Genomic DNA, 27,138 nt, shown 5'->3' with positions numbered 1-27,138 from the left:
AAACTTACAGTGAAATAGGACAATACTGATTTAGAATTCATGAGAAATTTGGACAGAGATTACATTTACCTTTGATTACTCATAAAGAAGGGAGACATTTCAAAGCACATTAATAGGACATAGAGAATTTTTGGGAACATGTTTAGCTTGCTCAAGAAAATATGCTGCTCTGTTATTTGCATTTGATATGCAAATCTTGAATGATCCTTCTTTCTTTCTTTTTTAAATTTTAGTGTCATTGACACATAATGTTACATTGGTTACAGGTGTATAACAGAGCGATTCCACAAGTCTATAGGTTATGCACCATCTGTTACCATACAATGCTATAATACCATTGACTACATTCACTATGCTGCACCTTCTATCCACACAATTTATTCATTCTGTTCCTTCTTTATCTCTTAAAGCAACTTTGCCAGGAATTTTACATGTAGAACATTCTTAATGATGTACTTAATTAAAAGTAATGGAATTTTCTAATTCAGATTCTAATTTAATGTATGCTTTTCCATTTGCTTCATTTACTTAGACCTCACTACATTGATGTTCCAGAAAGAAATGCTTGAAGACAGTAGAGTTAAAACAACTTGTTTTAGAAAATATAATCTCAGGGTGCCTAGGTGGCTCAGTAGGTTAAGCATCTGGCTTCAGTTCAGGTCATGATCTCACGGTTCGTGGGTTCAAGCCCCACGTCGTGCTCTGTGCTGTCAGCTAGCTCAGAGCCTGGAGCCTGTTTCAGATTCTGTGTCTCCTCTCTCTCTGCCCCTCCCTCATTTGTGTTCTGTCTCTCTCTGTCTCAAAAATAAACTATATTTTAAAAATTAAAAAAAATATATAATCTCACTAACAGGGAATCTCTTTTCAGCCTGATCTTCAAGGAGAATGAAATAAGTGAATGTATGCAGCAAGCTGGGAATTTTTTTACAAGAGCCAGTTTGGACTCACATGAACTAATGTCACCTTCCTTGAGTATTTACCCAAGTCCCCAAACTTTGGAAAAGGGACAAAGTCGAGTCTCTTGAAGACTAGCTTGGATTTCTTGAGCTAGGAGGGCAAAGAGTTGTATACAACAAGGTATGCTCCTCATGGAGAGGAATTCCATGAGGCTGATGGAAGTGGAGTCTGTTGTCAAGGCTTCAGACGCTCCCCTGAGCTCACTCACCCTGCCCTCATTCCCCAGGGAATGCAGTTGTCCTGGCCTGGGCAGCAGCCCTGTGTGGTCAGCGCTGACTCAGCCTGCAGCACTGGCTCTATTCTGTCATAAAGAAGGCCCGTGACCATTCTGTTCAGAGTGGAAGAGCCTTGGTGAAAAGATGTCACAACACCCAGTCTGGAATAGAATTCTGGCTGCTAATCTCGGACCCCAGGGCTTCATCTGTTTAGTGATTCTGTCTGCCTTACTTTAAAAGCCTGACTAGCAAGATTTTAGCCCAGTCTGCCTTGAGGGAGTCTCTTTAAAATGCTATTTATAGTGCATAATCAACATAATCCTATTTGCAAGTACAGTATCATACATAATGAACCATTTGATTTGCAAATTTCCCAATGCCATTAATCTGACAACTTTGGTGCCAGGTCAGATTGCTGTGCGGGCGGCCATCACTAATAAAATCTCAAGGCCGACACCTCGGTGGTTTATTTCAGGTGTGTTGGTGTGGATTATAGGAAGGGAACACCTCCCTGGTACCCTTGAGGGGACTTTTGCAGCTTGATGTCACTGAATGACGTAGGATAATGTGTTAGATGACGGAAAGGTTCTGTTTCTGAATTGGCCCCTTAGGACCATGAGTTTTGGGGCCACTTAACATCTGAGGGTTTTGGGCTAGTCGGACACTACATGATCTTCTCCCCCAAAGGAGATCTTCCCAAAGTCTCCCAGGGACTTTCTTCTGCCATTGTCTCCATTTTCTGTGTGTCATCTAGCCAATGATGTCATATCGGAGTTACTTACAGTCTATTTCCCTCACTAGGATGTAAGCTCTGTAATGTCAGGGACTGGGTCTTATTCATCCTCAACTGCCAGCACCTAGCAGGTGACAGGTACATGGTAGGAAATCAACCCATTTGCTGACCTGAGCCAAGGTAAGGTCTCCAAGTTAGGAACACCCATGATTCTAAGTTAGGCACTATTCAAAGAACTGCAGAGAGAACTCAAACTGGGGATGTATTCGGGTAATATTTGCTGGCAAATATGATCATAAATAGTGGCCAAAAAAGTTGAGCTAATGATTCTCATCCTTGACTACACATTGGAGTCATCTGGAAATTTAACAACAAAGAAACAGAAACAATCCTCCTCTCCCCGAATAGGGTTCTGTTCTCCCTAAGTCCTTTCACTGTCCTGGCTCTTCCTTCCCCCTGGTTGATCCTGTGTGCAGCCAGGATTGAAGAAACCTTACTGTTCACAGCAAACCTTACTCAAAGTGGATATTGAACTATTATTACCTGTTGGAGTTTTTAGCTTCATACATAAAACATCAAAATTATACATGCTCGTATAAGAAACTTAGAAAATTACATATAAGTAGAAGATAAAGAAGATAAAAATACCTGTCATTTCAGTATTCAGAGAGAATTACTTTAATACATTTTGTTGTATCTCCTTCCCAACATACATCTAAGAAAAATGTAGATACTGTTTTGTAACTTGCTTTTTTTCACTTACTAGTATATTGTAAAATATCTTTCCATGTCAATAAAAACATTTCTTCACTACTATTAATTTTTCATGGGCAGAACAACTGAGTTGTGTTTCCTTCAGCCTCTTTCTTTATAGGCCTAAATAAGGTGTCTTGGATACATTTAGAATTGAAATTTGTTTTGAAAACAGTGTTGTTTTTCTTAACAACTCAAACAACCATTTCCCACAGAATGCGTCTAGTATGGAATGTTTTCTATTTTTGGCTATTTATTCTATTGTATATGTAGCTTTGTGGATACAACAGTAGATCTGAGAACAAAAGACCACATCAAATTGGATTTCTGTGACTGTTAACACAAAACAGCCTGTGCTTAGATACTAAATTTCCTTGGAGATTTTTTTCATAAGATAATACAGGTTTGAATCTGTACATAGGATATACGTGTACCTGGGTGGCTCAGTCAGTGTCCTATATGCACAGAATAAAAATTTAAAAATAAAATAAAATAATTTTTAAAAGGATATGCAAAACCATAGTACTCAGATACCAAATGGCAGAAATTTTTATATGTAAATATAAAACTAATAAACTTGGTGTTTAACCTAAGTTGTAGTCTAGAAACAGAGCAGTGAAGTTGTACCCTAAATATTTATAAAGAGTAATAAGAAAAATGAAATAATTAAAAGAAAAAAAATCACCAGAGATACCCGTAAAAATTATAAGATTATCCAAGAACCTCCTGAATCTCTTAGAGATTCTGAATGATGACATTTTTCTTCCTCCGCACCCTCTACCCCATGTAACTCCCCACCACCCAGAACCAAAGTTTGAGAAGCTCTGGAAAACACTATACGAAGGCTGATATTAAACACTAACAAAGAATGGATTTAATCTGGTCTGTCCCAGGGTTACCACTTGCTCCCATGGGGAATGTAGGAAAGTCCCTAGAAATACCACACACCAGACTCACTCAGTGCAGTGTCCTGTCCATGGACAGACATTTATCCCTGCTTACCATCTCTCATGCATTTCTGAAAACCCTGCCCCTGAGCTGAATGAAAAACTGTTAAATAGAAAACTACTGTTACTCATCTTAATAGGAAAAATTATGATTAATTTCATTCCAACCCAGACACTAAACCACATTTTTCTAACATGGAAACATTTCAGATGAATGACAAAAGACTAATTATTCCAAGTCATATATAACAATGTGAAAATAAATATGTATAATTTGTAGATGGAAGTAAGTGATTAAAGTTTACCACAGGAGAGAGTGAAGCCTGGCTAGTAGGCGGTGTGAGCGGAGGAGGGGTGTCAGGTGACTGTCACAGGCAAGCCTTCTGAGGCTGAGGAGCCACTCAGACTGCATTTAGAACACCTGTATGGGGATGTAAAGGTGAGAGGCTTTGGAAACTTGTGGAGATGGCACGTGTGCACCACAGACGAAGAGCCATAAAGCCGTAACCCCCTCACCCCTGTCACGTGGCGCACACACCAGAGCAAAATATTTCTGGTTCATCCAAATATGTGGCCCAAGTCACATTGTTCCACAGGATACTAGCTAACTAGTAACTGTTTTACTGAAAGAGTGTGTTTTTGACTGAAATTATAATGTTCAAATAATACTTCCCATGGTGTGTAGTGTGTTTTTTAATGAAAATCGTTATACCAAAGAAAAAAAATTAAAAGAGGTGTCATTGCCTGAAAACTGGTTTAATTTTTCCAAAGCCATGACAGTGAAGTGTCATTAACTGAAAGTCTGTTAGGTGAGTCTGGACAAACATGCCCTCGTCGGAGACGTGCTTTGCTCCTTTAGAAGTGAGTAATGTTAAGTTCTGGATGTTTCATCTGTATGGCTCATTTCACCCATCTGGATAAAGTACAGGATTTCCCATAATGAGTCTGCTTTTTAATTTTCCTAATTTTAATTTCCATTAAAGAGAGTTTACCGGTAGCTCAAAAATTTGAGTACAAGATGGGTTTAAGATCGTTGTGGAATGTATAATGAACGTACAAAAAGGTTATAGAACAGCACACGGCACTCATTACATTTCTCAGGAATAGTTGAGTCTTACCAAATGGCAGCGATCACTCACTTTCTCAGCCAGTCCTTTGTTGCTATGTTAACAGCTCAGTCATATTTGCAGTCATTTCCATGTTTTAGGCATTAAGCACTCTATTTTGTTAGAGCATGGGAGACTTTTGACGTTAGGAAATACAAATTCCTTAAATGAGCTTTGCTAATTGTTTGGTGTTACTGCTAGTCAGAGTAGCACCTTTAGAAAGGGGGTGAAGGATGTACATTTCTAAGCACAAAATATACCTCTGGTCATTTAACAGGTGTAATCACTACGTGTTAACCACATCAGAAGCAGAAGGAAACAGCAAGGAGTAGTTTTAATTTTGTTCTTTGTGGGAAACAGGAAATAGTATGGCTCTTTTTCTTTCTTATGGAAACAAAACGATAGTAAGACTATAAAAGAAAGCATTCTTTTCACAGTTCAAGCAACTTACCGACCTCCAACCTCCTACAAATCCAGCTAGAGCCACATGGGAAAAGAAGCCACCAGTGATTCCGTTTTTGGAAGGGAAATGGGGGATGGGCTTGGAGGGCAGTGTATCATGAAGGTCTTGCTACTCTGCATTTTTACCTTGAATTTATTGGGTGTGTGCTTTTCCTCTCTGTAATACATTATGCACTCCCTCTAGTGTCAGAATTTGTATATGATCTGAAACCCAGCTTGACAAAGTGCTGCTATAAACATTAGAGTAAGGTTCAGGCTCCTAATTATGCCATATTTCAAAGATATTAAAGGCCATCTAATAACATGAAGAACAGCCCTGCATGAAGACACTCTGGCTCAGAAAAGAACGCATATTTTAACCTGTGTTATGCGGAGACTTCTTCCAATTTTCCTCTCCTCCTCAAAGTGTCTATAAATAAGCTTAAAGCATTATTAAAGCTTTAAATTCCTTTAAAAATCTGAAGTATTTATTAATTCTAAATTCTGTAGGAACAACCAAAAAGAAAAAAAAACCCATAAAAACAACAACAACAAAAAACCAACCAGAGATGAAAGAAAGTCTCCGATAGAAAGGAAAGCCTGTGGGAACATCCTGAAATGTGTTGTCATCAAGATTTTCAGACGCTTATTAGCTATTTTATTTCCGTTTGTCTTTTAGGAACTGAGAGGTATAATGGCTATTGCTTGTTTCAGTCACATCTCATAAACTATGCTGCTGGTGGCCTACCCAGCACAGATCCCCTTTCTTTTCCTAACACACCTCTTTGGCCGTCTCTTTCTCACCCAGTCCAGATACCTTGAGGAAAGCTGACACTCTCTCTGGCCCTGAGCAATGTGCTTTTCCACTTCTTTCCTGGTGATGGCTCAGGAACAGGCATGTGGCCCAATTTTGGTCAATAAGATGCATCAAAGAAACATTCTTCTTCGATCTTCTGGCCCAGCTTCCAGAAGTGATGCTTTTCTTTGGGGTGCTGATTTGAGGGCTGGAACTGCAGCAGCCATCCTGTTAGTGTGACAATAAGGTTGACATTGGAGGAGATTAAGGGTGAGAGAATCACAGACTCATGCAGCGGGAGCCCCCTGGACAGGTCCGCTCCAGAGTCTAGCCTGTGGCTGTGCTTCTTAGTATGGGGGCCAACATAGGCTTGATTATTTAAGCCAGTCTAATTGATGGGGTGAGGGGCTATTACTTATAGCCCAAATGATCTCCAAACTTATAACTATTGTCATACTTAATTAAGCAATCTTCTTATATTGAAAATCCAATTACATATTAATCTAGTTTTATATCCATGTTCACACAAATTCATGCAAAAAAATATAGTACAATATAATGGCTAGTTAATGAGGACTGTATTCATTATCTAGCATGCATAACAAACCACCCCAAAACTTGGCAACCTAAAATATAATAAACATTTAAAATCTGTCAGAGTTTCCATGGGTCAGGGTCTGGAGAGGAACCTGGCTGGGGGTCGTGGTCGAGCCATCGCCTGAGACTGCACTCATCTGAGGGCTTGACTGGAGCTGGGCCATCTGCTTCCGAGATGGCCCACCGACACAGCTGGCAAGCCGGTGCTAGATGTCGGTGGGAAGCTTCAGTTTCTTCCCACATGAACCTCTCCGTAGGCTGTTTGGGTGTCCTTAGGACATGACCTCTGCCTTCCGCAAGAGTGAATGATCTATCTAAGGAAGCGAGCGCCAGGTAGAAGCTATTCTTTTTATGACATAGCCTCAGAAACCATATAGCATCATTTCTACCATATTCTAATTACTAGAAGCAAATCTCTGAGGTCATCCTTCAATCAATAGATAAATAGGCTCTACCTTTTGAGGGGAGGACTTTAAAACCATGAGGATACTCATCTACAGAGGATATACTGGGGATCTTCCCTGAGCTGTATATTCCTTAGTTCCCTAAGCATACAACTGCAATAATACATACAGCCACTACTTTTTATTACCTGACAGGCACTCATTATATATATTTAGCCATATAGTTTTCACAACTCTATGAGTTAAGTGCTATTCTTATTTCATTTTACGATTGTGGGAACTCAGTCACAGAGTTCAGCTCGTCCAAGGTCATATAACTCGTAAGTTTCAGATATAGGATTTGAACCCAGGCAATCTGGCCCTATAGTCTGTGCTTTTAAATTCCTCATGTTTTCTCCTTGCTAGTCTACACCTGCATGTATAGTCCAGGAAATAATTGGTAGTTATCTATATTTCACTGGCTATCTGCCTTCTCACAAAGGCCTTAGACCTCATATAGTCTTTCCAAACACTCCCGGCAGTTGCCAAAGGTTGTATATTATGTGCTTCTGAGAGGCTATTATGTGGCATCAGCCATGCCCTTCCCTTCTCCTCTTCTGGCTTCCTTTCAGGTTATCATTAAGTATCAGCATCTCTCTCTACATGGTCATTGTATAGAGGGGCAACAAGCCAAGTGCACAGAGAGTTTTCATGAAACAACTCTTCTGTTTGTACATTTATGTTCCCTTGTAATCCCTCTACCCCATGAGGAAAATGCAAAGCCCATTTTCTTATGCCTTTCTGCAAACAACCTGCATCTGCCTGCTCTCAGGAAGACCTCTTTCCTTGGAGGCCCTGCAGCCTTCACACAAGCCAACTCTGGCAGACCTTGCTCACTGGTTCACCAGACATGTCTGGATGGTCCAGGCTCTGGTGGCATACAAGGCTTAGACCTAATATAAGATTTCTAACACATTAAAAACATGAAGGAAAGAAAGTGCTACAAGACAATAATGTTTCAAGAAAATGGGAGTATTCATAAGTAAGTCTCATGTATAAATAACTCACTGCCTTACACTGAAATAAAATTTCTCATTGGATACTTCAGATGTCTTGGACATGCCCATTAATTACAAATCCTCTCACCACATGCTCCTGAGACTTCTCCAGTTGCCCTTCCCAGGAGTATTCATTGAGCAGCTACTGTCTTCCAGGCAAATGCCACACACAGAGAAGCCAGCATGAGCAGACACACATGGTCCCCATTGTCACAGAGGGCTCACTAAGTGCGGAGTATGGACAGAGGACCGCTGTTTACAGATCCTACTATTGAAGTGGAAACTTGTGTCTTTGAACATTGATTGAAATCTTTTAACTTCTAGATCAGACATATTTCACTGAATGTAAACTAGGAGGCTTTGGAACTAGGTTCATTGGGCCTTGTCATTCCAATTCTGGCTTGAAAGCCCTGTATGCCTCACAAGGGCATTGGCACAGAAATTACAGGTAGATTTTTAAAAAGAAAATCTGGGAAAGAGGCATAAATTTGTCATCAGCTGAGTAGGGGAAAAGGCTCCAGCACACATCAGTTTCTGTCTAATTTATAGTGTTAATAATCTGTACCACACTATTTAGTGCTTGATTACTGCTTGCTGCGCTGTCAGGTACAGTTTTAAGTGATTTTAAGTCCATTCACAAACTGGCCACCCAAGAGACTGGTTAGCTCCCTAGATGCAGGGAGTTACCTTTCTCTTTGGGGCTGGGCTCAGGCTGGCTCTGCAGTGCATCCTCAACAGTGTAAATGGAAGCTGATGCCCCAGCAGGTCCATGTTTCTCTGCCTTCCCTAGACTGTTTCTGCCCATTTTATTCTTCAAACCCATCACTCTGGACTTGGCCTTCTGACCCCCCTCCTCTTGCCCCTACCCCCTTGGGGCCTGTTTCTGTTAACTTTTTTTTCTCAGTTCTCTCCCGAGTTTCAAGGTGATTTGCTTTCCATTCATTCACAGAGTACACATTTACTGCACATCATTATATATCAGGCACCATGCTAAGTAGACAAAGGCAACTGGGATGTGGCTTCTGACTTTCAAAGGGATTATGGTCCCATGGGGGAGGAGATACAAGTGAACTGAGGATTATAGTGTCACATGAGAAGCACCAAGACAGAGGGACATTCTGGGTGTTGTGAGAGCCCCAGGGAATGGCAAGGAAATCAGATGGGAGCATTAAATCACACTTACAGGGGAACGAGGAGAGGGGATGAACATGTTAAAGGATAAGTTTGTGGTAATCAGATGACCCTAAAATATTCAAGCTGCCAAAGGTCTAATTAACCTAATCCAGCTGTCATACTATAGATGAAGGGAGAGATTCAGTGAGAGGAAGGTCATTGTCAAACTTTGCAAACCCTGCTGCTGGCAAAGCAAAGGCTAGAGTTAAGAATGTGGTGTAGCCAGGTTTGGGGGTGAGGGGGTGACAACTCCAGTCTGGAGTGAACATACAAACAGGAAAGCAGTTAGTACAACTCAGGAGAGAACTCAGAGAAACAAGAGATGATACTGGTATGTAGCAGATGCAGGGGGAAAAGTGGTTAGATTCTACCTACATGTAAATGGAAAGCTGACAGAATTGGCTCATGATCTAGATAGGGTATGTGAGAGAAAGAGTCCAGGATGGCTGTAAGGTTTTGGCCTGAGCAATTAGAAGCTTGAAGTTTTCAACAACTAAAATGCAGAAGATGGTAGGAAAAAAAAAAAACAGAAAAATGAAGATTTTCTTGGAACATGTTAAATTTAAGGTGCTTATTAAATATCCAAGTAGAGAGATCTAATTGGCAGCTGGATATACAAGCCTGGTATTGGGCTCTAGATAAACATTTTGGGTGCATCAATATGTAGATGGGATTTAAATCCATGAGAGGATGAAATCTCCAAGGTAAGGAGAGAAGACAGATGAGAGAGGAGGTCTGAGGACTCAGCTTTGGACACTCCATTGTTCATAATGAGAAAGATGAGAAGGAACTAGAAAAGGGAGTTTCAGATTAAGCAGCTTATAAGGTAGGAAGACAACCAAGGAGAATAGTTTCCTAGGGTCCAGCTAAGACTGTATCTCTAGGTGGATGGAATGGTCTACTCTCAGATTATGCCAATAGGTTTACTTAAATGATCGGTGAGAAATTCCCATTGGCTTTGGCAGAGATGGAGGTTGTTGAAGACCTCAAAAAAGCAGTGTTGGTAGAGTGAAGGGGACAGCAGCCTGAGTGGATTCAGGAAAGAATGACATCAGAGAAAGTGGAGACAGAAGACTCTTCAGAAGAGTTCTACCATAAAGGGCAGCAGAGAAATGAGGCAGTGTCTAGAGGAATATGTAGAGTCCAGAGAGTTTTCTTTCTCAGATGGGAGATTACAGTCTCTTTGTGTTTCATGGGAATGATCCAGAAGAGGGGGTGCAATTATTGATGCAGAAGAAAGAAGCTACACCTAAAAGAGCTACCTTTGGAGTAGGAGTGAGGGTGGGAGTGAGTGCTGAACCAGTGGGGTGGACTCGGAGAGATCCGTAGGTGGCTCACCATTTTAACAGGAGAGAAGGCCAGTTTGGGTAGTTAAGTATATGGTTCTGGTGGTAAAAGTGTGTGGACGTTTGTTTCTGATTGTTTCTGTTTTCTCAGTGAAAGAAGAAGCAAAGAAAGAAAGTGGGGCAGAAGTTTTGGATGTTTGAGAAGAGAGCAAAAACTTGAAGAGTCATGTAGGAGACTGTGACTGTAACTGATGAGAACAACAGCATGGGATGACAAGACTTCGTTAGAGTTTTGGGCTCACCTATTTACAGTGAGGCAACGAGCACAAGTGTGTGTCTTTCTTCAGGCACGTTCAGCGGTTGGAGGACTTGTGCACAGTAAGCAGAGAGTTGGATTTAACCAGGTTTATTAACCATGTATTTCCCATATTTGGCATCTGGAATCTTGCTGGCCCTGGATAGCCTGCCCCCCAGCCCCCAGGGCTGCCAATTCCTAAAGATAGTAAAGAACAGGCCTGTGAGCAGGTCTTGCGTACGCAAAGCAACCAAGTAAGAGCCCATACCCTAACCACCTCCCTACTGGCTCTCACAACCAGGGCCACTAATCCCCTAAGCCCTCAAGAGCAGATACCAGGGACTACAGGGACAGCCCTATGCCCCCACAGCCCTCTGAAATGACTCAAACTAGCCAATTCTAAACCTGTCTATTTGCCTCACTCATTCCTTCTTGTGGAAACCACAGTAAAGGCTCTTGCTCATGTTTTGCCTTAGCTCTCTCCCTCCTGACCGACCTGGTGGTTCCCGGTGTAATTCCCCCCATGACAGAGTGTGCCCCTTTCCCTTGGAATCTTTGAAACGAATTATATTTTCAATGGCAGTCATCTCCTGATCTGTTGGCCTCACCATATTGAATAATAGTAAAATGTACATTTAAAAGCTTTTTGAAGTTTATTTATTTTGAGAGAGACAGAGAGAAACATAGAGAGAGAGAGAGACAGACAGACAGAAGGACAGGGAGAGAGAGAATTCCAAGCAGTCTTTGCACTGTCAGCACAGCACCTGACATTGGGCTCGAACTCATGAACTGAGAGACCATGACCTGAGCCAAAATCAAGAATCAGATGCTTAACCAACTGAGCCACCCAAGTGCCCCAATAAAATGTACATTTTAAAATACAAGTAAAGTAAAATAAAATAAAATAGAGTACTGTGTTTTTACCAGGGGCAAGGGAGTGAATATAAAGATGGACCAAGGACTGTACGCCAGAAAAGAAAGAAATCCAGCACATGAGGGAAAGGGATAATAAGAGTAGTAGGGTCAATAGATTGGGGGTCTGATGCATAAGAGAACCATTGGAACCAGGTACTGGGATGGGGTAGATAGAAAAATAGGGAGTGTTGGTCAGACAGCGGAATGACTGAAATGGAAAGCATGGAGGGAAGGCACTTACTGACAATGACGTGGTGTAGGGTATGGTCATGGGGGTGGATTGCTGGTGGCGGGGGGGGGGGGGGGGGGGGGGGGGGGGGGGGGGGGGGGGGGGGGGGGGGGGGGGGGGGGGGTGACAGTGTGAAAGACAGTCAGAGGAGTGGAAGTCAAGGATGAGAAAGGCATTTAGAAGAATCATCTATGTGGATACTGAACAAGCATTATAACAGGGATAATGTTGAGGGGAAGAGAGTGAATCAGGTGCTAAAATCCTCAAGGGGTAAGGAGAAGTGACCTGGATGTGAGTAGATGGCAATGACAGTTTTATTACAGTCTTTAAAGGCAGTAGTATATCAAACATGAGTCTGGGCATAGACCTGCAGTCCACATCTTCCTAGAAATCAAGTAGGGGAGGGCATTTATAGTTGCTGGCAGTAAGTAGAACATGTCTCTCATAGATATCAGTTAGTGCAGCTGCATTCAAGCTGCTGTTCCATATTGCTCCAGAATTTCCCAGAGGTGCCTGAGGGACTGCTCACTGTGCACGTCGTGGGGAGGGGTGGTGCAGGAGGAGGCATGGGACGGTACTGTCTAGTGAAAAGGAAAACAGAGATGGGGCTCTGCGTTCTCCACTCTAGGTCCACTCAACCTGAGAAGCTCTAGTTTTCATTGTTTACATTTGGGGTTTTCCTTTGTGGTGTGACATGTACATAGGACACTTGCAACTCTTTGAAATTTTTTCCATGCTTATGAATTTAGGATTCAAAAATGATTCCAAACACATTCCTTGCAAATGCTGTCAGTTTACCGCATGGGTTTTCACAGTGTAGAACATTATGATAAAGGACAGAGGATTATTTATTATTATTATTTTTAATGTTTATTTATTTTTTTGAGGGGGGGAGAGAGAGAGACAGAGACAGAGTATGAGTGGGGGAGGGGCAGAGAGAAAGAGAAACAGAATCAGAAGCAGGCTCCAGGCTCTGAGCTGTCAGCACAGAGCCAGCCTTGGGGCTCGAGTTCAGGGACCTCAAGATCATGACCCGAGTTGAGGTGTGCTGTTTAACCAACTGAGCCACCCAGGTGCCCCAGGGATAGAGGATTTAAATTAAGGCACATATGAACCTATGAATTAAAGGATTAGGTGATAAAGATATTCTGGTCTATTTGAAATAAACTTTTCAGGAATTCCTCTTTTATTGGCAACAATTTATTTCTCCCATTTTATGTGCAAAGTTTTTATTCCGGTAAGTGAAACTGGAGTTAGGTGGAGGTGTATAACACATACAGACAAATATAACCATTGATTTTTTTTCACTGATATAATCTTATTGTGGCATATGTTTTGTCAAGATGTTGTGACATTACCTCAGGAAAGGCTGATACATTATCCTGACTCTATAATGTAAATGTTTTGACTCAGCAAATGTTTCCTTCAGGACAAACATTGAAAGTTGGCAAATCCATTTTGCTAAAAAGTCTCCGGGATTATATAGTATTCATCCCCAAAGATGAAGCTTGACCATGGCAAACTTGTTTTATGTTTAAAACATTTCTTAATGTTTATTTATTTTAGAGAGAGAAAGAGACAGAACATGAGTGGGGGAGGGGAGAGAGAGAAGGAGACACAGAATCTGCAGCAGGCTCCAGGCTCCAAGCTGTCAGCACAGAGCCTGACACCGGGCTCGAATTCATGGACTGCGAGATCATGGTCTGAGCCAAACGCTCAACTGACTGAGCCACCCAGGTGCCCCACTGTTCTAAATCATAGAGAAAATCTTAGAGTCTTATGACTACTCCTCTATGTGAAGTCAAGAAATTGATCTTGTCCCCATTTATTTTCCCTCGAGAAGGCAACCTCCCCTCTTCTTTTTAAAGCAAATTCCAAAAGGTGTCCCACCAGACAAAATGAACAAGTAATAACTGTCTTTCTCCAGTGCACAATGTACTGGTTCAAAAAAAGGGTTTTGCTTATCTGGTATTTGGGTAAATTTGCTTGAGAATAATAAAATTGGCTCACTCAGTTTTCCTCTGAACTTCAAACATGCCTGGAGCAGCACTTGTTCCAAGGATTTCTGTGCAGATTAGATTTGAGCTCTCCGGGGCTGGCTGTGCAGAGTGGCACCTGCAGAGGCCACAGACAACTTATCTGTGCTTGTGCTGAAGCCTGGACTTGATGTGCATGGTTGTTCCTTAATTACAACGCCCTGAGAAGGTTCAAAAAAATTTTTTTAATCTATGTGGGGTTTTTCGTCCATTCTTCTTCTAAGAAGCTGGACAGTGGACATTCCTCTCAGCTGGTAATACTGAGGCTTTGATGCCAGCTGCCATCAACTGTCACAGAGAGTTTGGGTCACTGGATCCAGTGGTGATTCTCTGAACCTCGGCTGGAGTGCCAAGATTAGAAAAGAGCCATTGGATGGAGAAATATAAATTTAGACCCGAATCCAAGGCACCTGAACTCAATCATCTTGGACAGCCTGTTCTCTTATACTTTGCTGGAGGTGGTTTTTAATTTAAATAGGATACATCTGGTTTTAAATATTTACTCCTTTTACCACATATCTGATAGATTCAAGCATGACAGGCAATGCATCAAGGAATTAAAACACTATTTCGAGTTTAAAGGCGTTAAGACCTGGCTCTGATACTAACAGTGTAGTCACAGGGCAAGAATCTAGAACTTCTCTGAATTCCCGTCTTTCATTTACCTCCCAGAGCTGTAGTAAGGGTCCAGTGAAACTTTGTGATGGTTCATTAAGATACAAGGTATATTTATTATAAAGATGATCCTCTATACTTGAAACATATTCAGAGATCCTTGTTTAGCCTCTCTCTGTGGAAAACAAACGTTAAGTTATTCTTAAGGGGTTGGCTGGATACACACCCAGTACCCAGAATACTTTCTGCCATATAATTCTTACCATATTTACTTGTTGCTGAATAAAATGAAATTTTCAGGGCATAAATATGTGGGATTAGAATTCTTGTGTCCTATGGATAGGACAGCTGGACTTTCACTGTAGTTGCCACCAAATATTCATACATGCTCACATCTATCTATGGTTCAGGAGGGTCTGGAGTATCCCCAGATGCTGTGAGAGGGTGGATGATCCCAGTTGGTGGGTGGCAGATGTAAGACGTGAAGCTACTTGGAAGGTGCCTTGGGCAAGTGAGGAATGAATGAGGGATACCTGGAGAAGAAGGAACTCTGGAAGTGTTTGCTAAGAGTTTGGCCTGATTGTTCTTTGGTGGGTTAGGAAGTGGTTGGCCTAATTGGGAGTCACATGATCAAGGATGTTCTCTGATGTTCCCACAGATGTGAAGCCTTTAGATCTCACTTTCTACTTGATGGAAATAGGAATACTTTTTCCTATACACTACATCATGTTCTACATCCACCTAGCATATAGAAGCTGAAATGAGTGCCACTCTTTTTAACAGGTAAAACCTCGATGAACAACATCATAATTCCTGAAACCGTCAAAGTGACCCAGCAATAGCACTGCTAGGAATTTGCCCAAGGGATACAGGAGTACTGAGGCATAGGGGCACATGTACCCCAAAGTTCATAGCAGCACTGTCAACAATAGCCAAATTATGGAAAGAGCCTAAATGTCCATCACCTGATGAGTGGATCAAGAAGATGTGGTTTATATATACAATGGAGTATTACATGGCAATGAGAAAGAATGAAATCCTGCTGTTTGCAGCAATGTGGATGGAACTGGAGGGTATTATGCTGAGTGAAATAAGTCAGGCAGAGGACAGATACCATATGTTTTCACTCATATGTGGATCTTGAGAAACTTAACAGAAGACCATGGGGGAAGGGAAGGGGAGTAAAGTTACAGAGAGGGAGGGAGGCAAACCATAGAAGACTCTTAAATACTAACAACAAACTCAGGGTGGATGGGGGGTCAGGGAGAGAGGAAAGTGGGTGATGGGCATGGAGGAGGGCACTTGATGGGATGAGCGCTGGGTGTTGAATGGAAGCCAATTTGACAATAAATTATATTTTTTAAAAACCTGTCATTAAAAAAAAAGAAACCATCAAAGATCTGAGATTGTAGTCAACCACGCAGCCTCAAATCCAAGAAAAGACAGGCCCTTCCCAGGAGAGATGGGAGGGAGCACTGGCTCAGTGGTGCAAACATGGGCGGAAGAGGTGCCAGGCCAACCACTGTTACAGGCGAGTAAGAATTCAGCTAAAACTGTGAATAGCTGCAAAGGCTAAATGTGGACTCGGGGGAAAATATAGAATCCCGGGGAGCTGCAGACACAGTGGGAGTTCACAGACACCTGCAGACTTCTCCACGGACCTTGCCTAGTGCTCACTGAGAGAGACTGGGCACCAGGGAGAGACTGGCCTGGTGGAAGGCAATGGCCAAATAATGTGTGGAGATTCTCTTCCCTCCAGGAGGTGGAGTCACGACCCATCCCCTCAAGTGCGACTATAACTTCACAGTGGAGAACACTTGGCATGATCAAGGTCACCATCGCCAATAATTCATGAGGACATCATGTCTCCCTGACATGACACTTTGAGAAGGGCACCCCACCTCTGTGGTACTTATCTTCCAAATCCATAATCTCACTCTCATCATGAGAAAACACAGGATAAACCAAGTTGAGGGCCAAACTACAAAATACCTGACCCATATACTTAACAAGTGTCAAGGTCATTAAAAAAAAGAAAAGATGGATGAACTGTCTCAGATCATGTGGGCTAAATGCAAGGTGGGCCCCCAGACAAAATCTGCTTTTTTTTTTTCATCACATGGAAAAACTGATGAAATCCAAATAAAGTCTATGGTTCAGTTAATTGTACTTACAAGCATTAATTTTTTAGTTTTGGTAAGTATACTGTGTCTCATACATGAGAACTCTGCGCTATCTTTCAGACTTGCTATGTGTATAAAATTGTTCCTAAACTAAGGGGTGGGGGACTATATGGGAGAAAGAGAATTTTAGAGGTGATGGAAATACTCTATATGTGTTTGTCAAAATCTATTGAACTATATCCTTTAAAAAATAAATTTAACTGTAAGTTGTTTATCAATATACCTGACTTCTAAAAAATATATAGCACATCACCGTTGTGGACTTGGTGGGTGTGAGTCTTGGTAGACAATGAAAGTGAAAGCCTCACAGTAGGAAACTCATCATGCCCTTGTCCTTTTCCTATTAAGAATCTTAACTTTCAGGGGAGTCTAGGTGGCTCAGTGGGTTAAGCAACCAACTCTTGATTTCAGCTCAGGTCATAATCTCACGATAGTGAGCTCGAGCCCTGAGTGGGGCTCTGCGCTGGCAGTGCGGAGCCTGTTTGGGATTCTCTCTCTCCCTCTCTCTCTGCCCCTTCCCCTGTTCATGCTCCCTCTCTCTCTCTCTGTCTGTCTGTCTGTCTCTCTCTCTCTCTCTCTCAAAATAAATAAATAAACTTTGAACCAAAAAGAATCTTAACTTTCAATAAAGGGGGGAATCATATTTACCACACGTTACTTTCTGTCAAAGGGCAAACTATGGGAGATGGACCAAGTTCTCATCCTCTGTTAATACGGTAGGAATATTTATAGACACCTCAGCCAGGCTTGCAGAATAGTAAAAAGACTGACTGGTGAGTCCACATTGCAACAGAAAGTCAGGGGGCGAAGGCAGGTCAGTTTTTCCTCTAAATACACCTCTTCCTGTTAGTAAAACAGCTGCACCCCCAAGGGTGGTGTTCTCAGCAGCAAGGTGGCTTTTCAAAACAAAGGGGAGAAGAACTTTAAAAAAATGTTGAACAAACAACCAACCGATTGTATGTATATGGCATAAGATTAAATATAAACTAACATAGTGTTATTAGATCCCATTCACTTCTGTCACCTAGTCCCTTCAGGCAGCCAGAGTGGCTGTCTTCCCAGGGACACTATGCACCGCGGTATTCTTTTCAGCGCAAACAGTAGTGTGTTCTACACTCCTTTCGTCACTTTGCTTTTTTTTTCTATTAAAAAATATTCCTGTTTCATTACAAGATGTATTTGTAGGAGGTTATTATGGTACACATAAAATAATGGTTTAGGAAATTTTGAAAAAAATAAAAACAGAACTAAGCCAGGTGTTAGTTTAGTTCCAAGTATTCATGCCCCAAGATGCTATACATCCAAAGAAGTGGACACATAATGTTGCTCTGAGCTTCCTAGCAGTTCATACAGAGGAAAATACAGTGACATGACCCTAGTGTCTGTAACCTAAAAATAGTTTGTTCTTTTATCATGTCTATGTGTTTCTTCTGTGATAATTTTAAACTATTGAATTTAAAATAGAACAAAACAACATCAACACCAGAGCCATTAAAAAAAAACCCCACCAGCTGGTTCCAAGACCGGAGAAAGATTTCTCCTACTGGATCTCATTTTTAAAGTAATGGAGTGGAATGGAAAAGCCTCAACATTCTTACTTCACCTTGCATTTTCATGTATCTAGAAGATCAAATCCATACCTGTGCATACTGAGCTGACTCACTCTTGGGAACAAGGAGTCCATGGTTACATAATATGCTATTGTAGGACTTTTCACCAATTGACTATTGATGGGCATTGAGAGTGTTTCTAGGATTCTAGTTGTTTCTAGAAACTATGTTGCCATAGATTTCCTGTGCATGCATCATTTCACATATCTGCAAGCATGTCTGGAAGGTACATTCCTGCAGGTGAATTGGCTGGGTCAGTGTGCATGGCTGGTGCTCAATTTGACAGCCTTGCAAAGTTACTCTTCATTTTTAGTGTACCAGTGTAACTCTCCACTTCCACATGTGATTGAGTCTGCTTCCCTACGAATGCTCTATTCAACTCTCTGATCGTGAAAGATGACTACTGCGTGAAACAGAGCTTCAGTGTGTATGTTTGTTTAAGTGCTTCAGTGTTTCTTTGTTTTCTGTGCCCTGTCTGCTCATATCCCCTGCTCCATTTTTTCTATTAGATTAGTTGTCTTTTGCTTCTGGATTGTAGGAACACCTTATATGTTAAGGTCACTATCCTTTTATGCTATCTGTTGCAACTTTCCTCTGTGGGTTATTTATCTTTTGAATATGTTCATGGTATGCTTTTTTGTTTTATGGCCGTGCAGAAAATTTTTACTTTTGTATCATAAACATTTATCAATAGTTTTTTTTATGCCTTTATGGATTTGAGGTTACATTTGGCAAGGTACTCACCACTCTAATATATTCTCCACTGCTTTCTTCTATTTCTTTTGTTCTCATTTGGAATTTATTTACCGTAAAAAAGTAGGATCGGTGCCACATTTATCCTCTTCCTGATGGCAATCCAGTAATCCCAATAGTGAATAATCCCTCTCTGTCCCCTGCTTTGAAATGCGGATGAGCTTGAACTGAAGGGACCCCATGGTAATCTGCAAAATCTTGCTTGGTGGCAGCCAGAACCTCCAAACACTGCTTTTGTATCCCTTTGGCAGAAGAACTAAGGCCACCATATAAGGCCTTCAAGAAAGGCTAATTGGCCATCATCCCCTCCTCCCCATACAGGAGCTGGGAGGCACCTGAGTTGGCCGACACCCCAGGCATCCTGCCATGACTGCGAAGACGCTGCAGATTCACGCTCTCATCCCTTACCATGCTCTGGGCAGAAACAATTTCACAAGACCCAGTTGTTTTTCTTGAGGGTGAGTTTCTCCAGGAAATGCGATCTTCTCCAGGTGCTCCACTAGAGGGTGCTTCAACTATACATATTTACATACGCATAAATACACATATGTTGTTGGTGTGGGCTGCACACACATGTCAGGCAGCTGCTCTTTCATAAAGAGTTATGACATGGGAGTATGACTGGATTTTTAATTCTCTTGCTTCTTCCGCATGTGATCAGATGGCCCTCCCAAAGATTCTCCATCGTCCTGGGGTGAACAGCTAGAACCCAAGAGTGCGGGAAATGAAGATCTATCTGATTCAAACCGTTACCCATGACAGGAAATGGAGCTCATGAGTTCAGTTTCCCTCATTGCTCTCTTTCCCTGAAAAAGGGTTTAGGGGAAGATTCCAAGGATCTGAAATACAGGGAAAGAGGGAGCTAAAGTTTACCTAAAAGGCACAGGTAAGTATTCAGAGCCCTGCAGTCACATACACAGTGGGAGGGAGCCACAAGTGCTCCAAGATGAGTCAGGGTCCCAGTAACTGAATTTGGAGCTAAAAATAACAGAGGCTTCTGCTGTGAGCACTGGTCTTGAAACTTTGCTGCATATTAGAATCATGTAAAAGGCTTTTTAAAAATTCATGATTTCTGGGGCCCATGCATAACCATTTTTTAAAGAGTTTTCCAGGTGATTCCAATGTGCAGCCACGTTTAGGGGCTCTCAAACTTGAGTGAGCATCAGAATCACCCAGAGAGTTTGCTGGAATACGGATAGCTGGGCCCCACCCCCCAGAGTTCATGATTCAATACATTTAGGGTGGATGACCAAAACTGCAGGCTTGAAACAAGGTTAGTCTGAATCGAGATATGTGGTAAGTTTAAAAATACATACCAAAAAAAAAAAATACATACCAGATTTCAGACTTAGGACCAAAATAATAATGTAAAATATCAATCACATATTAAAAATGGTAATTTCTTTTATCTAGTGGGTTAAATAAAATATATTATTAAAATTAATTTCACCTAGGGGTATCTGGGTGGCTCTGTTGGTTAAGTGTCCAACTTTGGATCAGGTCATGATCTTAGGGTTCATGGGTTCAAGCCCCACATCAGACTCTGTACTGATAGAATAGAGTCTTCTTGAGATTCAGTCTCTGGCCCTCCCTGACCCATGCTATCTCTCTCTTTCTCTCAAAATAAGTAAATGAACTTAGAAAACCATCAAAAATTTAACTTCACCTATTTCATTTTAGTTTTTAAAATGTAGCAGCTAAAAAATTTAAAATTACATGTGGGCTCACATTATATTTCTATTGAACTGTTCTGGTTTAGATTAACATTTCACAAAGGATGGTCCTTACACCACCTGTGTAAGAATGACCGACAGATTCAGAATTTCAGGGGTGGGTCAAGGACTCTGCAAATTGAACACAGCTAACCTTGGGTGAGCCTAATGTACATGATGAGCAAGAAAAAGGATAAAGAAAACACATTTTTTTTTCCTTCACGATTTTGTGCAATCATGACAAGGTTCCACACAGATGAGGAATTGAGAAGGAGCACATTGAGGATGCTCCGTTTTATAAACAAATCCCAAGCAAGGGTGTAGTCCATCCAGGCTGGCTGAACTGGAGAAGCAGAAGTTTGGAAATCTGTCTCCTAACTACTTAAAGGGTGGACTTTGGACCAAACAACAACAGCATCACTTAGGAGTTTATTAGCAATGCAAATTTTAGGGCTCACCCCATCTACTAACTCCAAATCTGCATTTCAGTAAGATCCCAAATATTTTTTTCTACAACTTTTTTGAGGCATATTTCACATATCATATAGTTCACCCACTTCAAGTATACAATTCAATTTTTAGTGAAATTAGCAAGTTGTACACTCACCACCACAATACATTTCCACGACTCCGCTGAGGGCCCTCCTACCCCTTTACTGTTATTCCCTGTTCCATCCCATCCCAGGTGACCACTGATCTGTCTCCAGATTTTGTTTTCTGGAATCCTATAGTATGTGGCCTCTTGGGTCTTGCCTTCTTCTTTTGTTTAGCATTCTATTTGTTTGAGGTTCATCTCTATTGTGCATTATCAACAAGGCATTTCCTCTTCTTGCCAAATAACATTCCATTGTATGGATATTGCCTCATTTTGTTTATCCGTTCATCAATTGATGGACATTTGTTTTTCTTTTCTTCAATTTTCCAACTATTATGAATAATTCTGCTAAGAACATTTGTGTGCAAGTCTTCGGGCAGACATAGATTTTCATTCCTTGGGTAAATACTTAGGAGTGGAGTCACTAGGCAAATGGTAATTAATGCACATTGAACTTTGAGAGTCACCATCTTGGGGCAATTTCTGTGTGAACTACAATGGGATCACGCCCAAATAATGGAGGTGCACAGGCTGCTGAGTTGTTTAGGTCTGGGTGTGGCTTGCTTCTATTACTAGCAATCATGGGATATTGGGCAGGTAACTAATTTGGTCCATGAAATAGGTTTATAGTCACTACTGCAAAGGGTTGTTGTGATGTTTAATGAGATGAAAGGGTCATTTACAGACATTAGAGCCAGGGGAACCTGGATTGAAGGCTGATTTTGTTACCTTTTTAAGATACCAACCCTCTCCAAGGGTCAGTTTATCTGTAAATGGTGGATAATAATACACTCCTTGTAAAGTCGCTGTGAGGCTTAAAAAAAGTCATGCATGTAATGATCTTAGCTCAATACTCCATAGACAATTAGCTTCTACTGTATAAAGCACTTGGCTCAGAGTGGGTGTTCAGGAAATGTTGGGTCACTAAAAGATGGTTTCTACACCTTGTATGTTTCTTGGGGAAGAAATGAACTAAGAGGACACACACATTTATACACATCCGTGTTATTTTGCTTTGTGTGGTATAATCAGTTATTTCTTATAAGCTAAACACGATGTGCTCACACGTGATTAATAGACTTTCAACCTCTAGTCCCAGACATGTACCTGTAACAATTACAATTACTGCTTGGTTATGGGGTCAGATTAGTTTAGAACTCCCTTGAACATCACAGCTTAAATAAAGGTTCATACCAAGTAACCACGGGCTGGCTGTGGCAACCAGAGGGGTCATGGGTCAGTGGGCTTGAGTGACCATTTCTTCAGATAATTCTAGGACCAGCTTTCAAGAGGAAAGTGAATCCTGTCAGTGCTTCAGCTAACCTCTATCCCCTAGACATATGCCTATAATAACATGCCCTCTTCCTCAGTCTAATTTAAAGGACTCTTGCAAAAAGAGCTTGTGCACATGACCCCTCCCTACATGAAATCTGGCGGCCTGAACCATCCTCACCCTCTACCCCTGCTTGAGTGGCTAGAGACTAAATGCCTCCCTCTCTGCAGGCAGAAGATCTCTGTCCTGCGTCTCTGCCAGTCAAGCTATGTCCACAGTCTGTTCTGGCTGTGAAGTCCTGCTCAGCAGAGAAGCAAGAGAATCTCTTTTTTTCCCTCTTCCCCAGAAGACCTTTATGTTAGTCTGCTTTGGCTGCCATAACAAAATACCTCGAACTGTATATTTTCTCACAGTGTGTACAGTCTGGGAAGTCCAAGATCAAAGTCCAGCAGGGTTTGGTCTCTGGCAAGAGCTCTAGTCCAGCCTTGCAAATGCTTAGGCCCCCATCTCCAAATACAACCACCATCTGGGGGGAGGGACTAGGACTTTAATATATGAATTTCATGGGGGGGGGGACACAATTCAATCTATAGCCACCACTTGACAGAAGAATGGTTTAGAAAGACCCCATTGTTTGGTGAGTGTGACTGTTGCCTCTTGGTGGGGGTGGGAATATGTGAGGCTGGAATGACAAGCATCCGCCAGAAGGCAATGTGGGTCATCGGGTAGGAGCTCAGACCCAAATCAATTGTGTTCACAGGGATAAAATGATTATCATTGCAGACAGGGAGGCTAAAAGTTCAGAGGTGGCTATCATATCATCTCATGCATAAAAGAGGAAAGACAAAAGCAATACCCTTTGGAATCAGGCACTAAGTGCTTAGTTTTCGTTGTCTCTATGACTGCAGCCTTACTGCTGTCTCTCGGCATTTAGCAGGAGTATTGATGCCTATCAGATCTCTGCTGGGGCTTAATGACCGCAGAGATCATCCCAGTTCCGAAGGCAATTATTCATCTGGTGACCTTTCGCAAAGTGGCGAGTTTTCCTTCAGGATTTTTTGGCAGTGACTGATATTTCCAATAACCTCATGTCTCTCCCCTCCCCCCAATCAATTGTTGGTCTTTGAATGTCGTGAAACTAGAAGCTGGGAAATTAAGCCTGCTGTGCTATCTATGAGAACGGGGAGCTGAGAGGAGACTGTAAGTCCCTCTCATACAATATCAGGGCACCATTATGATTCACATTATGGAGAACATTGCTGAACTTGAGGCATAACGGACCACTGTGATGATGGGAACATGTACCGTTGAGCACAGAATGTTTGCCTGGAAGGGTTAATGTCAATTTCTTTAATGCACCCCGCCGTGACTGCTGGGTCAGGCTGGAGGACTTATTTGCATTCACTTCCCCAGTTTCCATCACAATTAGCTACCACACAATGGACAATTTCCTTGCCTATCTGTACAGGTGCCTGGACCAGCCCGTCACAACATGAGGACTTCAGAATGGCTGTTATGTACTGGTCTGAGATGTCACTATCATTTAAAACTTTTTTCTTAAGGTTCATTTATTTTTGAGTGAGAGAGTGTGTGTGAATGGGGCAGGGGCAGAGAGAAAAGGAGACACAGAAGCCGAAGCAGGCTCCAGGCTCTGAGCTGTCAGCACAGAACCCAGTGCAGGGCTCGAACTTGTAAACTAGGAGATCATGACCTGAGCAAAGTCAGACACTTGGCCAACTGAGTCACCCAGGTGCCCCTGTCGCTATCATTTCTAAGCACGTGAGCTCTGAGGGACTGTGATTGTGTCACTGTGATCAGTGGTTGCTCTCAGAAACACTGAGAGGGAGGTGGCCATTCTCATCTGTGTAATCTGTAACTTACAAATGGGAATGCTCTTCAGACAGTTTTAAAATGTAGATTTTATTACAGTGCAGGTATGGTAAGGCCAGCAGGCCTGGAGATGGCTGCCTTTGAAAAGAGCTTGCTCCCCTCACAGATCCCAAGAGAAGGGGCCTGTGAGGAAGAACGGGGTCAGTCAGCAGGCAGAGGGAGATGGAGAGAAACGTGGGCAAGAGTAGTTTCCACAGGAAGGAATGGGCACACATCCAGATAAACAGGCTGCGGATTGGCTAGCTGGGAAAATTTCAGAGGGCTGGGCACTGATTCTGTCCCTGGTTGTTTGGTACCTGCTCCTGAGGTGATTAGAGAAGGTGGCTAGTGGCCCAGAGTGTGAGGACCCTCTGAGGGCCTGATAAAGGAGGTGTTTGGGGCTTGGGCTCTAGATTCGTTGGTTTGCATATGAAAGGCACGCTGGCAGGTGAAAGTCCTTTATGATCTCCAGCAGTTGGCTAGCCCTGGGAGGGGCAGTCTCTCTAGGATCAGCAAGGCCCCAGATGATAAAGCATTGGAAACAGGGCAATGAGCTGCTATGCAGCGGGACTCACAGCTAGTCTGGGGCAGAAAAATTGCAAAGCAAAACCCAGAGGTTTCTGGTTCCTAACTAGAATCTTAGTTTCAAGCTGCAGAAGAGACCTCCGGATCATCCTACTTTCCTATATGGGTGAGGAAATTGGGGCCCAGAGAGGGCACGTGGCTGGCTCCAGGTCACAAGCACTTGTGACTTCATTCTCTGTTCAGTCCCTTAATCTACCATCCTGCCTAGCCCACTAGGTTTCAATATTATGAGCCTGGACCTGCACACATGTGTGCCCTTACCTCTATGCACACACACACAGGGGGAGGCTTTCTAATCCTTTTATCCAGTTCTATATGCAACTGATTGATTTTGGTTTGGGCCAGTGTCAAAGCAAAAGAAAATTACTGGAAGAGATGCTGCATCAAAGCCTGCTGGAAAGCTGCGTTTTGGAGCAAGGAGCTCTCTACAGAAAATAGACAAGAGAGGTTCACTGGTGCTCTTTTCATAAATTCACCCAAGACCTCACATCTTTTTCCTCATGTGGTCTGAGGTCTATAACTTTTCCTTCGGTTCTGCTACAGGAACCAGCATCAACTGTCTAGAAACTTCTTTTTCCTCCAAGGTGAGAGAGTATAACAAATTTAGCAACTTGTCATTTTGGTGCTCAGCTGAGTTTTAGATTTATAGCATGAGCCACTTGTCCCTGAGCTTGGTCCGCGTGGTGGGTAAACAGCTGCTCACTCCGGTTCTCAGCCTTGGATCGACATTAGAATCGCCTGGGAACCCTTTAAAACTACCAATGTCAGAGTCCCACTTCTCCAGATATTCTGATGTAATTGATCTGGGGTGGGACTCAGGAAATGGGATACTTTTTAATACTCCCCAGGTGATCTTAATGTGCAGCCAGGGATGAGGATCACTGAGCCAGAGAGAGACAAATGTGACTGACAAAATCAACCAACAGTGACAGAGAAAGGTGACAACCCAGATTCACCTAAGAAGAATGATCCATAGACCTGAAATACCAAAACCACCAGCCAGATGGTCTTCTCATTTCACACACGATCCCTATGCTCCTGCCATTCAACACAAAAGCTGATGACAATGTACACCCCCTTAAAATCCTTCAGTGGTTCTCCATTGTCTGAGAATAAAGTAAAGTCTGTTCTGCTTACTATTGCTTCCTAACAAACTATCCCCAAATTTCAACCATTTTATTATGCTCATGGATTCTGGGAGTCAGGACACAACAGGGCTAGCTTGTCTGTGCTCCACAGTGTCTCCTCGGGGAAAACTGAAGAGCTAGGAATGGCTTGATAACTGAGGGCTGGAATGATCTGGAAGCGTTTTCACTCCCATGTCTGCAGGCAGATGCTAGCTGTCAGCTGGGACCTCAGCTGGTCTGTTAACCTGAGGAACTACTCATGGCCTCTCCATGTAGCCTGGTTGTCTGAGCACCAAAATGGGCGCCTTAGGCCAGCGGGACTTCTTAGTTGGTGGCTCAGCACTCCCAAAAAGCAAGTGTCTCAGGGGACAAGGCAAAAGCAGCATTGCCTTCATGGACCTAGCCTCAGAAGTCACATAGCATCCATCCACCATATGCTATTTGTCAAGGCATCCATAAACCCCCCTAGATTCAGTGGGAGGGGATGTAACCCCACCTCTGGATGGGAGAGGGTGGCCAGGACAAATGGTAGGAGATCAGGTGACATGGAAGGTATTATTGGAGCCATCTTTGGAAAATACAATTTGCCTTGCAATTAGCTCTTGAGCATCGGATAATCTTCAGCTCATAGGCAGCCTTCACTCCAGCCAGGCCGAAGGATTTGCAGTCTCCAGAGAACACAGTACTCTCCCAGGCCACCTTTTCAACATGTTTTCCCTTTCTCTACAGTGGCTGACTCCCCTCTTCAGATCCCCCACCCTGATTCTCAGTCACCCTGTGGGGCTGTGCTCAAACATCTTCTCAGGGAGGCTGCTCCTGGTGTGCGTGGGGCTCCTTCTCCACTTGGCCAGGCCCCCTCCCTACCTCTCTCCCTTGATCTCCTTCATCTCACTGCA

General features: G+C 42.5%; 1 long non-coding RNA gene across 1 annotated transcript; it reads right to left on the bottom strand.

Moving 5' to 3' along the window:
• Positions 1-5,793: 5,793 nt before the first annotated feature.
• On the bottom strand, positions 5,794-14,702 carry LOC115271652. Its single transcript, XR_003900041.1, has 3 exons — positions 14,586-14,702; positions 13,895-14,081; positions 5,794-6,176 (listed from the first exon to the last, which is right to left on the bottom strand). It is a non-coding gene; the product is annotated as an uncharacterized LOC115271652 (long non-coding RNA).
• Positions 14,703-27,138: the final 12,436 nt, after the last annotated feature.

Source organism: Suricata suricatta, chromosome 2 (assembly GCF_006229205.1).
Source record: "Suricata suricatta isolate VVHF042 chromosome 2, meerkat_22Aug2017_6uvM2_HiC, whole genome shotgun sequence".
In the NCBI taxonomy this organism is placed as follows: Eukaryota; Metazoa; Chordata; class Mammalia; order Carnivora; family Herpestidae; genus Suricata; species Suricata suricatta.
The sequence above is the reverse complement of the archived record's forward strand: the minus strand, read 5'-3'. Positions and strand labels throughout refer to the sequence as shown.